The sequence below is a fragment of the Microtus oregoni genome, unplaced genomic scaffold, assembly GCF_018167655.1.
Source record: "Microtus oregoni isolate MIOR12 unplaced genomic scaffold, Mior012 000221F_ref0000299, whole genome shotgun sequence".
Classification (NCBI taxonomy): Eukaryota; Metazoa; Chordata; class Mammalia; order Rodentia; family Cricetidae; genus Microtus; species Microtus oregoni.
The window spans coordinates 74,080-87,500 of record NW_024544889.1 but is presented as its reverse complement, the minus strand read 5'-3'; the positions used below and the strand labels follow the sequence as shown (position 1 = coordinate 87,500).

At 36.7% G+C, this 13,421-nt stretch overlaps 1 protein-coding gene across 2 annotated transcripts in view; it reads left to right on the top strand.

Moving 5' to 3' along the window:
* LOC121445598 (DNA polymerase alpha catalytic subunit-like) overlaps positions 1 to 13,421 on the top strand; it is a 198,741-nt gene that overhangs the window by 123,429 nt on the left and 61,891 nt on the right. The window lies entirely within an intron of this gene.

The following is a 13,421-nucleotide window of genomic DNA, read 5'->3' as shown; positions in this document are numbered from 1 at the left end:
GATGTTGTTTGTCAGCGAATATCAATTCAGGGCTTTGTTGGTTGGTATTAGGACTGGAGGCAACCTCAACAGCACATAAAAACCTATAAATATTGCTGGATTTTTTTCACATAAGAATTCTCATGCTGCCTTTGATTTGGTCTGGATGATTTTAATTCTAATCATAAGTGAGTTCACTTTTTCTGTCTACAAGATACTCTAGAAATTATTTTTATTTCTACAACTTCCCTAGTTTATCTGTCCTTGAAAAGAAAACATTTTTACAACTAAATGAGGATCTTGAATGAAATACTATTACTTGTCTTCGAATGTTCAACAACCACTTTGGCTTTCTCCACAGCATGTTTTCTATGAGTTAGTTGATCTTATGTAGACAAAAAAAATCCTTCTGCTCCCTAATAAATAGGCTTGATAACAATTATTAATGGCTAGTATCTACTACATTTACTTGTGTTATCATTAATGTATGTTTTCCTTTTGCCCCCAAAGACTTTCCCTTTAGGGTACTTAAGAATTGGGGAAATTGAACTCTGATTCTCTGAACGCATCTGTTTTTCTTGGGTTTGTTATCTCTTTCTGGGTATGTCAGCTATGAGCACCCACTTCTTCATAATCTCTTTGTTCATTTAGCCACCTTATGTTTTTCATTTGATGCTTTTGAACTCAAAGTATATAAAATTTTATGGAAGATAGTTTTTAAATTCTTTTATGAGAACCTGGATTGATCATTCATGACTATCAGTTTCATAAAGCCCAATCTTTTTTGGAGATATGAAGAAAAATGATGTAGAAAGTCAAGAGTATATATGGCTTGTCACAGAAACAGGAGGGAATACAGTAGCCACTTGGAAGCTCCTTGCTCAGCAGTAAAGGAAAAGTACACTTATAGGCTGTGAGTGTGTGTAAGTGTAAGTGTAAAATGTTTCTTAAGAGAGGGTCTCACCCTGTAGCTCATATTGGCATATTGGCCTAGAAATGCTTTTGTAGCCCAGACTGCCCTGGAGTTTAAAGCAATCCTCCTCCTGCCTTACCTTCCCGAGTGCTGGGATTATAGACTTGAACAACCATGCCCAGCTTAGAAGCTTTATCTTTTAGAAAGTTACCTAACATAGCATCCACCTCACAGCCATCTGTAAGTGTAGTTTTAGGGTATCCAAGTCCTCTTCCAGCATCAGTATACACTGCACACAGAGAAAAAAATTTTACCTTGACCCAGACCTTTAATCCTGGAAGCAGAGGCAGGTCTCTATGTGTTCAAATTCAGCCCTGTCTCTATAGCAAATTCCAGGACAGCCAGAGTTATATAATAAACCCTGTCTCAGAAGAAATGAAAACCCCTGTCCAAAGCACCCTGAATAGGCAGGTGAATTGTTTTGCTTCATATAAAATAGAATTGAATACAAGCTGTAATCCATATGAAGAAAATGTGAAAAAGGAATTTTTTATGCCAAAAAGAACAATAATAAGGAATTTAAAATAATATAACATATATTTATTCTTCTCACTTTGAGTTGAAATTAAATTCTCTTTTAATTTTCTGCTCAAGGGATTCCTTGTAAAAAAATGAATTTTAAACTTGTAGAAACCAGAGGGCAAATATATTTATGTAATTTGGACTGAGGCCAGAACACCAGAAGATGTTGCCACCAGAAAAATGGCAATTGTGACATACAGTTCCATCACTGAGAATGCAATCTAGGCATTGTCAGTCAACAAGTGCCTGGTGACTGGTATGTGAAGTATTTAATAGAGACCCTGTTTTACTTGCAGTTCCTAGCAGTGTTTCCTGCACTAAGATTGTTTTATCATTTCCACTATAAAGGCTATATTTTAAATGTTGTATCTGGGTGGTGGTTTTAATTTTTGTTTGAAGCTCAATGGTTTGACTTGGAAGAAATATGTACAAATTATTTGAAAGAGGTTTATTTTTGCAGTGAAAAGTAACTCTGTCAAAGCTTTTTTTTTTTCTTTTCTTAAACTTCACTTTCAAATGAAAGTTTACAGACCATTAGTCCATAATGTGAATTAACCCCATTTGGTATTTTCCCCTTTCCTTTAAAATGTTAAAGGATTGTTACTCACTTTAGTGAAGTGTTTGCTGCATGCTCACTGTAACTGCATAACCTTTTTAAAAGTCTTATTCCTGTGGGACATTGGCATTATTGTAGTAACTGCTCCAGAATGTACACAGATGGCATAATGGATCCAAAGGATATTTTAGGAGACCATTGTGGCAATACATGAAGTAAAAATCCAATTCCAGGATGGCAGTATAGAATGGTCATGTTTGACTGCCTCATTCCATGGTGCCTTGCCTGAGTAGGGATAAGTGAACAGTTTGGAGAAACCTGAATCAATTCACATTTTTGCCTAGGTGCCTGAATTGTCTGGTTTTAAATGCAATAGGGGAAAAGGTGTCTTTTCTCTGCAGAAAAAATGTCTTTTTTTATGCAGAAATTGTAAATATAACATTTTGTTTAGATTCTATTTATGTGTTGAATGTGAACTCTTATGTCAATGAAAGCAAGATGGGTGAATGATACTCTTTGCCCTGGATGACCTTAGAGTCTGTTGGGGAAAGACACTAAGTGGGATATTATCACCACTAACCTGATCAGTTTGCCTTAAGCAAAGAGGGAACACTAACTGTTTTTTCAGTTCAGGGTTTAGCCTATTTCTAGAAAGAAGTTTTATTATCAGGTACCATTTGTCTTACTGGATGCTTAGCTATTCTTATTTTATGTCAGTATTTTTCATGGGGCGGAATTTTAATTTGCTGGGAGTACAACAGCAAAACAACAGAGACTACATGACTTAAGCAACAGAAAAATACTCCCTCACAGTTCTGGATGATGAAAATCTGAGTCCCAGCATTAGTGGCTCCTGAGGCCTCTCTTTATCTTGCAGGTGGTGGTATTTCTTTGTATGTACTCTGTGCTAAATATCACACACACACACACACACACACACACACACACACACGACAGGTGTAGCTCTTGGTGTCCTGGAATATGCTCTGTACACCAACCAGGCTGGTCTTGAACTCAGAGATCTTGCCTCTGCCTCCTAGTGCTGGGATTAAAGACACATGCCACCATTAGAGCATTGCTCAAACTAGATTAAGGCCCACTATGACTCTCTAATCTTAATTTAATCATTTTAAAGACCCTAGCTCCAAATACAGTCATCATACTTAAATATCAATTTAGGGAGACAACATATCCTGAAGTGCACTTGGTAAGTTGGCACTTGTTTGTCAGAATTGCAACACTAAGATTTTGCATCCTGGGAGCTGGAGGGATGGCTCAATTGACTGCTCTTCCATTTGACTGCTCTTCCAGAGTTCAGTTCCCAGCAACCACATGGTGACTCACAACCACCTGTAATGAGATCTGATGCCCTCTTCTGCTGTATACATTAATAGATAAATCTTTTAAAAAAATATTTTGGATCCTGTTTGAAGAAAGGAATTGGAGTTACAGCATAGATGTTTAATTGATGGTGATTTAATGTCATATGTGTAGCACCTGTAGGAAGTCTGATTTCTCAGTGGGAGTCCTGTTAGGCTGGTTAGACTATCTTCATATTCTTCCCTACCCCCCTTTTTTCTATTTTTTCACAAAGGCTTATGGGCAGCTTCCTGTTCCACAGCCTTCTCAGTTGCACCTGCTATGATAGCTGGGTTCTTGAGCCCTCAACCAGATGACACCCTGCATTCACTTCTTTGAATTTTAGTCTTACTCCTTTTCTTTTTTCTTTATCAGGCCCCTAGTTCACCTGCTTTCTTGGTTTTGGTTTGATTTTTCCTTAAATTTCTCAGGTTGTTTTGTTATTGTTTCTTTCCTTCAGTCCTTTATGTTTGCTGATATTTCTTACAGGTTTTCTTATTTCTTACCTTTTTTTTAGACAAGGTTTCAGAAGTAGCTCACGCTGGCCCCAAAGTCAGTGAGTGTAATCCTTCTAGCTGTTCCTCCCGTATGCTGTTATAGGCCATATCAACAGGATTTGTTTTTGTTAGTGCCACGCAGAACTAGACTTGCTTTCTGTAAGGTACTTTTCTATTTCTCGCCATCCTTTCACAGGTGTAACACGGGACCTCAAAAGAGCCCTGTGAGGAAGCAGCAGGCTAGACTCATTGTATTGAAGAACAAATTAAATTAAAGAAGTGTTTCCATCCTTTGCATTCCCCTGTGACCTTTTTGAGGAGTCTCGAGTGTTTTATTTTGCTTTCTCTTTCACTTAAGTTCGTCGAGACAGAGGACTGCATCTTGTAGCCTAATCACTAAATATTTGATTAAAGAATTTCTGAAGGAAAACAAGGTCACACAAGCAATTTCAAGGATTTTAGTGGAATTATTCCTAGAAAATATTTCTATTCCTGGGGAGTGCTTTATAAGAGAAATAGTAGAACTTGCTGTATTGTTTACCTTGACTCAATTGTCCATAAATTAAAGTTATAAGACTTTCTTGGTTTTTGCATGTTGCTTATATTTGCATGTTGCTTATATCGATTCCACTAGTTTCAAATGATACTGAAGGCAGTGACATGTGTCTGTTATTTGGCTGATAACAAACTTGAACTCAAAAACTATCAGGTCTCTTAACTGGTGAATGGAGTCAAGCTGACCGCTTCTCACACTTCAGGGTCCTGTTCTCTGCTTGCTATCTGCTGAGCAGCTTGCTCATGAAGCAGGCATACTTGTCTTATCCTTGGAAAATGGTCTTCAAAAAAAGACAGTAGTTAGTTCTAAAACATGAAGGGTATTGTAAAGGTACTGCTTTTGTTTTGTTTTTTTTTTTATTTTTTTTCTTCAAGGCAGGGTTTCTCTGTGTAGCTTTGGTGCCTGTCCTGGAACTAGCTCTTGTAGACCAGGCTGGTGTCAAACTCACCTGCCTCTGCCTCCCAGGTGCTGGGATTAAAGGCATGCGCTACCACCACCTGGTAGACCGATAAGAGTTTTACGGAAACTATTTGTAATTTGGAGATTTCTATGCATCTCAAGGCATTCAATGTTAAAAATTTCTATTTCTTTAACTGTTAAAGTCAAAATGCAACAGATATTTGTTATTGCTAGAAGTCCTGAAATAAAAGTAGCAAACAATCCCTTGATCAGTTGACATTCTTAGAATTTACTTTGTTCAATCATTCAGGGCATTAGAAACAAAGCCGTGTCACACAATGTCTGGTCCGTTTATTTTGCTCTTAAAACTCATGAGTTGAGTTGTTTCTCTGAAAACTTAATTTTTATTGTGTAGTTGGATTTTTCTTTTGGCTGCTAGCTCCCAAATAATGGCATAGAGACTCATCATTAATTATGAAAGCTTGGCCTTAGCTTAGGCTTGTCCCACAAGCTCTTGAACTAGGAAATCATGTCAGGCTCCTTGTCCAGAGCTTTTCTTAGCTTTCTCCGGCCCTTTGTTTGGATATTCAAGCCTCCACATTGGATGCCATATATAACAAGTCTTTCTCTGTACCACCAGCTCCCAAATAATGACACACAGACTTCTTGTTAATTATGAAAGCTTGTCCTTTAGCTTAGGCTTGTTTCAACTAACTCTTACAACTTTGACCCTTTTCTGTTAATCTACGTTCTGTCATGTATTGCCCATCCTGCTTCCTCTGTGTTTCCTCATGTCTCTTACATCTGCCTAGATTTTTGCTCCTACTTCCCTTCTCTGTCTAGAAGTCCTACCTATACCTCCTGCCTAGTTATTGGCCATTCAGCTCTTTATTAAATCAATCACAGTGACACATCTTCACACAGTGTAAAGGAATATTCTGAAACATTATTTTATTTATGCATTCATTTCATTATTTCATTTCATTCACATTCATGCAAGAGCACACATGTGACAGTCAAGGGATACCTTGCAGGAGTTGGTTCTCTCTTTCCACCCTGTGAATTCCAGGAATTACACTCAGGTTGTCAGTCTTGGCAACAATTAACTTGCTTGTTGCAGCAGCTCCTTCAGCCAATAGCCCCTGAAATACCAGCCCACTGGGGCGTGGTTTCTCTTCCTTTAAAATGTGGCCACTTCCCTCTGCCAGCGCTCTGGCTTCCGGCTCTGCTTCTGGCGAGTAGTCTCCATTCCTGATTGCGCAGAGGGCTGTTGTCTGGTACGGTGATCTGTAAGTTTTTCCTCCTTAAAATAAATAACCTCTCTAATAATCATAATTCCAAACTGGTGTGGGATTGTTTGTGACTTACGCCTTCACTTGCTTTAACAAAGTAAGTCAGCTTGCCAGCCCCCAAAACTTTTTTTTTAAGAAAACTTTTACTCTGCTTTTCTAGATTTTAATTGGATTTTGTATCAAGTGTTGTGATCATATTCATCTGCCTCCCCCAACTCCTCCCAGATCCACCTCCCTTCCCTAGCTGCCCAACTTTTTGTCCTTTTTTTGTAGCCTGTAAGTCCAGTTTGTGCTTCTCATACATTTGTGGATGTGTGGCCTTCCACTGGAATGTGGTCAACTTGCCAGGGGATACACTTTTAAAACTTAAAAAAAAAAAAAAAACCCTACCTCTCCAGATAGCTATCAGTTGTCAACAGCTCCTTGGTTATAGGTGGCACTTGATGCCCACCCTCCCTTCAAGCTGGAACTTGGTTTGGTTTGAAATTGTACAGTTCCTGTGTATGCTGTCACAATCATATGTACAACTTCTCTGCTCTATCTGAATGATACTATTTCCTTGTAGTCATTTATAGAACACCTCTGGCTCTTTTTTTCTTCAGAAATTTTGTTTATAATAACCAATGCCAGGTAAAATGTACCTGCCACATTCATAGAAAAATAAAAAATCTGACTCAAGCATCAATTTGTTCATAAAATTGCATCTTTTATAATTGTGAAATAGTTTAAGGGAATTTTTATGATAGAAGTTCATAACTTGGCAGTTCACAATATAAGTTTTCTGTTATACTTAGGAAGTTCTTGTAGAAGTATGTAAATAATTTTCAAACTGGGTATCCTAGTTTGCTTTTCTTTCTCTGTGATTAAACACCATAATCCAAAGCAACTTGGGGAGTAAAGAGTTTAATGTCAGCTTTGCCTTCTGGGTCACAATTCATCAGTGAGGGAAGTCAGGGCAGGAACTAAAGACGGGAATCTGGAATATACTTAATGGAGGCATGCTGTGTGGCTCATGCTTAGCCGACCTTTGCTACATTCCAGGCCCACCTGCCTCGGGGTGGTGCTGCCCAAATCAATTATCAATCAAGATAAGCTATTGCAGATATGAGCACAGGCCAGTCTGATAGAAACAATTCTTCAATTGAGGTTCCCCTTCCCTGATGACTCTAGGTTGTTTCAAACTGGTGATAAAAACTAACCAGCCCACCAGTCTAGATGACACTTCCCTAAAATTATAGTTCAAGCACTAAAGCAGGAGGAATGCTACAAGTTCAAAGTCAGCCATATAATCTCCATATTGAGACCCTGTTTCAAAACAATTTTGAAAATAGAAAAGTGAATTATTGCTGCTATTGTTAGATGTTACATAATTTTACTCTTTATCTTGAAATACTTTATTTAATGTTAAAGTAAAGAACAAGTTTTTGCAAGATGGATAAAAAATAAGGAACACTAAAATGTTTTGTGATCATTATCTATGTTTGGATCATTTGTATTTTCTTCTTTATATTTTTAAATTATTGACAATTTCATATATATGTATGTATTTTGATCCTATTTGCCTTCCCATTATTTTCTCTTGTTACCTTCCTGCTAAATTCCTTCTTCTCAACTGAGACCCCCCCCCCTTCTACTTCTTGAGTGTATCACATTCAATTTAATTTGGGTTGCTTGCATCAGCATGGACAGATTATTAGTGGCTACACTGCTGAAGAAAATGTCTTATCCTAACCCCACAACCATTAACTGAGCCCTTCCTCACCCCCAACAGAAGTTGACAGTGCCAATCTTGTGCAGGTAACCACAGCTCTTTGTGGGTACAAAGGCCATGACATGGCATGGCCCTTTTTACTTTTATGCAATTTCCAAGTTACAAACAGCTTTTAAAATAGGAAAAATTAAAAACACTACAATTTCACAAAGACTTTTACTCAGTTTACAGTGGTTATTCTAGCAATTTACAGGGTAGGTTGAAAACAACATATAAATGATTGCAAACCAACTCTTTTTTCTTTGCATTTTCCCAAGTGTGATCAGTATACTAGCAGCATTGGCATCACCTGTGAGCTTGTTAGAAATTCAAACTATCAGGCCTCTCCAGACTTGCTGCATCAGCATCTGCATTTTAACAAGATCCACAGGTAATTCCTAGACATGCTAAGGTTTGAAAAGCACTTATCTGAGACATTCTCCCATCTTAATAACTAAAGCTTACCCCCATTTTACTCATTCATTGATTAAAACCATCCGTATAGTTAAACTCTAAAATGATAAATATGCCAGTTACAGGAGCCCTGCTCAAGTTTTAAAGTAGACTTCCTATCACAGCCTGGTTTTTTAAAATATATTCTGTAATTAAACTAGAAATGTAGTGGCCTAGGAGAGGGGATAAAAGAAAGCATGAGCTCTGTCCACCTTCTTTCTTCCTAACTAGAAAGAACAAGAGAGAAATAATTTGGGATTTTTTTTTTTTTTTGAATTTTTCGAGACAGGGTTTCTCCATAGCTTTTGGTTCCTGTCCTGGAACTAGCTCTTGTAGACCAGGCTGGCCTCGAACTCACAGAGATCCGCCTGCCTCTGCCTCCCAAGTGCTGGGATTAAAGGCATGCGCCACCACCGCCCAGCATAAATTGGGATTTTCAAAATAGCTTTCAACCTCTCCGAATTATAAAAGAGAGAACTGGAATGTAGGTCTACACACACTTCATACAAGGGCCACTCAGTGTGCTCCCAGATTGACGTTTCACCATCACTGTTGTGGACCTTGTTGCAACATTGATTTAGCACATTTGTAAAGATTTCAAGTAGGTTTTTTTTTTTATGGAAACTAAGTTTTTTTTAATTTTACTACTAAAAGGTTTTACTTTTCTTATAGCAGTTGATTTTTATGTGCTGTTTTCTGCTCACTACAGCAATGACAAAACATGGATCCCTGTCACACTGCTTTGTTACTCTGGGTACTGCCTGTTTTGTTTTTAACTAGCACAGTGTAGCAGAAGAGAAAGTACATTTTCCAGGAAATTGTCACTTTAATTGCTTTGCCCTTAACTAGAAGTGTCTTGGTTCTGTACATTTTCTGTCATCCTTTTTAGTATAACTAAGGTAGTATGTGAAAGTTGCCATACATTTGGGCAGCAAACTTCCAGATTCTAATTGTGTGTCTTTTCTTTCAACCCATTTCTGTAAATATGCACTCAGCCTTTGCATTTTTATGTACTCAGGCACCCAGAGGCATGCTATGATGACAGACATGTGACTCGTTTTATAAAATTGTTTCCTATTACTGTCTTTTCAATGAACAGGCTCCTTTTCCTTTTTGTAGTGACAGGCATAGCAGCACAAACAAGGGCACCAGTGTTGCAGTGTCTGGGTGATAAAGTAGTGGTTGGTGGCCTTCATTTGCAAAACATACTGTAATGTTTTTGAGTGGTAAGAGTGAAAGGGACCTGGCAAGATTTTCCTTCATGTACTTTTAAGAAATACACTTCTATCACGAATGAGAGAAAAAATACTAAACAGTTTTCAAGCAGTTAGGTTATAATGTAAGCTAATCACTCTATTTTGAAGAAAAGTATTTTTAAACAGTTGAGCTGGTGAATTTACTTCTGAAATGTATTGTGCTTACACAGTAGATGGTTTTATTTCCATGATGTTTTTTACTACATAATTATACATCTTAATTACGTAATTACTATCATAATTATTATGTAATTGCATGTACTTCCACTAATTACAAAATCAGGAAGTGTAATTATCTAGTAAAAACTTTATGAAATTTCATGCACTAAAAATTACTTAAAAGGCTATTCCAATGGTCTAATGGAAGGCTTTCCACGCTTGGTCTTACTCGTGGCTTTTGGACTTGAACTCATAGCCTAGCACAAGGACAACCATAGACTATTAAGTATTTGCAGTATTGGTCCCTTTGAGTTAACATTGAGGTGCCTTTTCACTTCCTTGTGATTTTGGAGTTGTTGTATAAATATCTATGTTTACGATAGTGTCATAAAAACTCGATATAAAGAGATATTCTTAGAAAAATAGCTAGTATAATAATAATCGGAGTATTTAGGTCACAGAATTGTCAGGCCATCTTTAATAAGAGTACTTATTTAGCTACCTCTGCCTTTAAAAAAATAATAGTAATAGCCAGTATTTTGCTTCTTTAGTTTAGAGAGAATTTTATTCAGTTTATATTTATGTTTTCTGAGATTTGAGGAAACATCAAAAGAGCATATTCTTTTCTACTACCTGATGTCAAGCAGCTTCTGAGACATAAACATAAATGCACAAACATGTAACATCAGACCCTAAATAAAGACAGAAGGTTTAATTCAATAAAGCTATGATGCCTTTACCATTCAAAACGACATACAAATTGCACAGTGAAACAATAGTCATGACAGCAAATTAGATATGACATCTAAATTACACTATAGAGAGAAATCCCTGAACCATTTTGGTCTGTAGGAGTCTATTTTAGCCCAGGTTTAAAACCCATCCTAGAGACTGCTTTATTGTCTAAGTGGGGTAGTGTTGTAGAAGAGTAATTGGAGGTTGGTTGAATTAATTGCACATTAATTAGGAGGAAAAGGTTTATAATACTCATGGTAGAGAAGAGAGTAAGTCCTTTAAGTATCATGATAGCGTGCACTATAAAGTTTCAGGACTACATATTAATTGCCTCTTGGCTTTTGGGTGAAAATGGGCATAGGAATGAATATTAAGTGATTAATATTTTTGCTACATACATAATGTGTTATCTAAATAAAGTATTATGGAGTTAGATGTTGTTACATGAAATTTTCTTTCACCAGATTAATGCTTTTCCACTAAGTGTAATGAACAACTACTGAAAAATCTATCACAGTTAATTCTTTCAGCAGAGCAGCCTAATAGTCAAGGTTCATCTCTGCATTCTTAGAGACAGCTGACATTACGTTTTTCTCTTAGAGCTTTCAAAAGATGAGATTTTTTTGTAGTTTTATCATTTATTGACTTTGTGCCTTTTTTGGTTTTTTGGGACAGGGTCTGTCCTAGGACTAACTCTGTAGACCAGAATGGCCTCTAACTGTCTGAGATCTGCCTGCTTCTGCCTCCCAATTGCTGAAATTAATGGCATGCACCACCACACCCAGCTTACTTGGTGACTTTTCATATCAATTAAAATTTCTAATGGATATGACTTTTTCTTTTGTTTCTCAAGACAGGGTTTGATTTTTCTGTTTAATCCCTGCTGTCCTGGAACTTGTTCTGCAGACCAGGCTGGCCTCAAACTCATAGAGATCCACCTGCCTCTGCCTCCTGAGTGCTGCCGTATGACTTTTAAAATTAACGATAGTCTTTGAGCAAATTAGAAGCTTTATAGTCATTCAGAAATGTTTTATGTTCTCAGCAATAATTGCTATTTATATAATTTTAATCTGACTCTCAAATTTGTCTCTGCATTAGATAAGAATTATTTTTTGATAAGAATTATTAAGTGGCATAGTCTTTCCTTCACTTAGCCCAGAATATAATTTGTCTTCACTGTCTTGATAACATTTTTCCTTATCATGTTTTTATAAGTAGGTTATGTTCGCTCTGTAAGACAGCATTGCTTCTCACATAGCCTCTTAATTTTTGTTTGTTTTAGTGGTTGGTATTTTCTTTCCTTTCCTTTGTTTAAGCCAAGTGTTTATGTGGTCCAGAACAGCCTTTAGTGGTTTAAAAGTTAAGTATTTTCTTAGTTCCCATTGTAACACATATTTCAAAACTGACATAATATTTATACTGACTATTTAATTTTGCTTTCCTTTCTTTTCTTACAAACTGACATTTTTTCGTTATTTTACATAATTCCTTAAATTATTCATAATTATAAAATGGAATCAGGCAAAACTTTTGAAGACTAATCATGAATGGCCTGTTATCTCTAGTTTCCCTGTTACCACAAGCCCACTATGCTAATGTAAACTTTAGCATAGTTGGGCATCATTTAATATTTCTACATGTACTATTATGCCTTCATATACAGAGAAAAGTCATCATTAGTTTGACTCATCTTAAAGTACTTCTTTCTGTGGTTTTTGTGAATTTATTCTGATTCATCTGCATTGCCTTACACCCAACCATAATGGTAACTAGAAAGGATTAATTGAGTTACTGTTAATTGTATTCTCCCAGGTCTAGGCCATGGGAACCTTGATGCCTTTCTTTGAAGCTTAAGACTAAACCAACTATGTTCCAAAAATGATGGGGTTGCTAATTTGAGACATTGACGATATACTTTTGTTTTAAAAAATGGTGCTAAAACCAAACTCATAACTAAGATCACAAATCCAGGTCTTCATATAAGTCTGTTTTTCTATTCCGCGTGCCCTGAACTTTGACCTAATTTTCACTCAGTGAAAATGTTTATTCTCTCTCTGCCCTATGTGGTATATAAAATACATAGGTATAAACAAGGCCTGGTTCCTGCTTCTAGAGGTAAATCTGTTTCTGATCACTTGCTTATTCATGCATTTACTCTCTACATGCTGACTTTTTATGGGAGTTGGTGATGGTATTTGCTTTACTTGATGCAAGGGTTGGAATCCAGGGTCTTGGTGCAGGTTTTTTACCATTGAGCTATCTCTCCAGACCTTTATTTAGACTTTATTGTTCATGGAGAACATTTACATATGTTGCCATGTGGGTAATTGACATTTTTCAGCTAAGAAAAACACCTCAAAGAGACAAGATGACCCCCCCCCCAAGTTAGCGAGGCTTGAGAGTCTAAAAGTTTCAGATTCTTCATGCTTTGCCATAGCTTCATTGCTCCGAATTAGAAGGGAAACTTCAACCTGAAGGCCCAATGTTTCTGATAGGAGACAGTAATCCTAAAGTGCTTCAGTATCTAAACCTTGGGAGAGGTTTCCAGATAGAGATGGAATCTGAGTTGCGCCCCTTGAAATAGGTGAAGATTTAATAAGCAAAGATGTAGTCACTTACTTTGAAACTAAGTTTTATGTTTTTCATTATTTATCTAGCTCTTAAAAATCAAAGAACCACGTGTGACAAATGTTTAATGATTTTAATGTATCTCTCAATTGAAGTTTAGCCTAAAAGTCCTTATTAAAGGAGTTGATCTATATGCAGCTTTAAACCCAGGACTGGAAGGGCAGTCTCTTTTTACTCCCCATTGTAACCATTGGTAATACTTTGAAAGAAATTGATCAATCCTTCAGGATATATCTGTCAGAAGTATATCAAAATGTTTTCCTATCTTAAATAATTTAACTCAGAATATAATAATGTAAGTATTTTG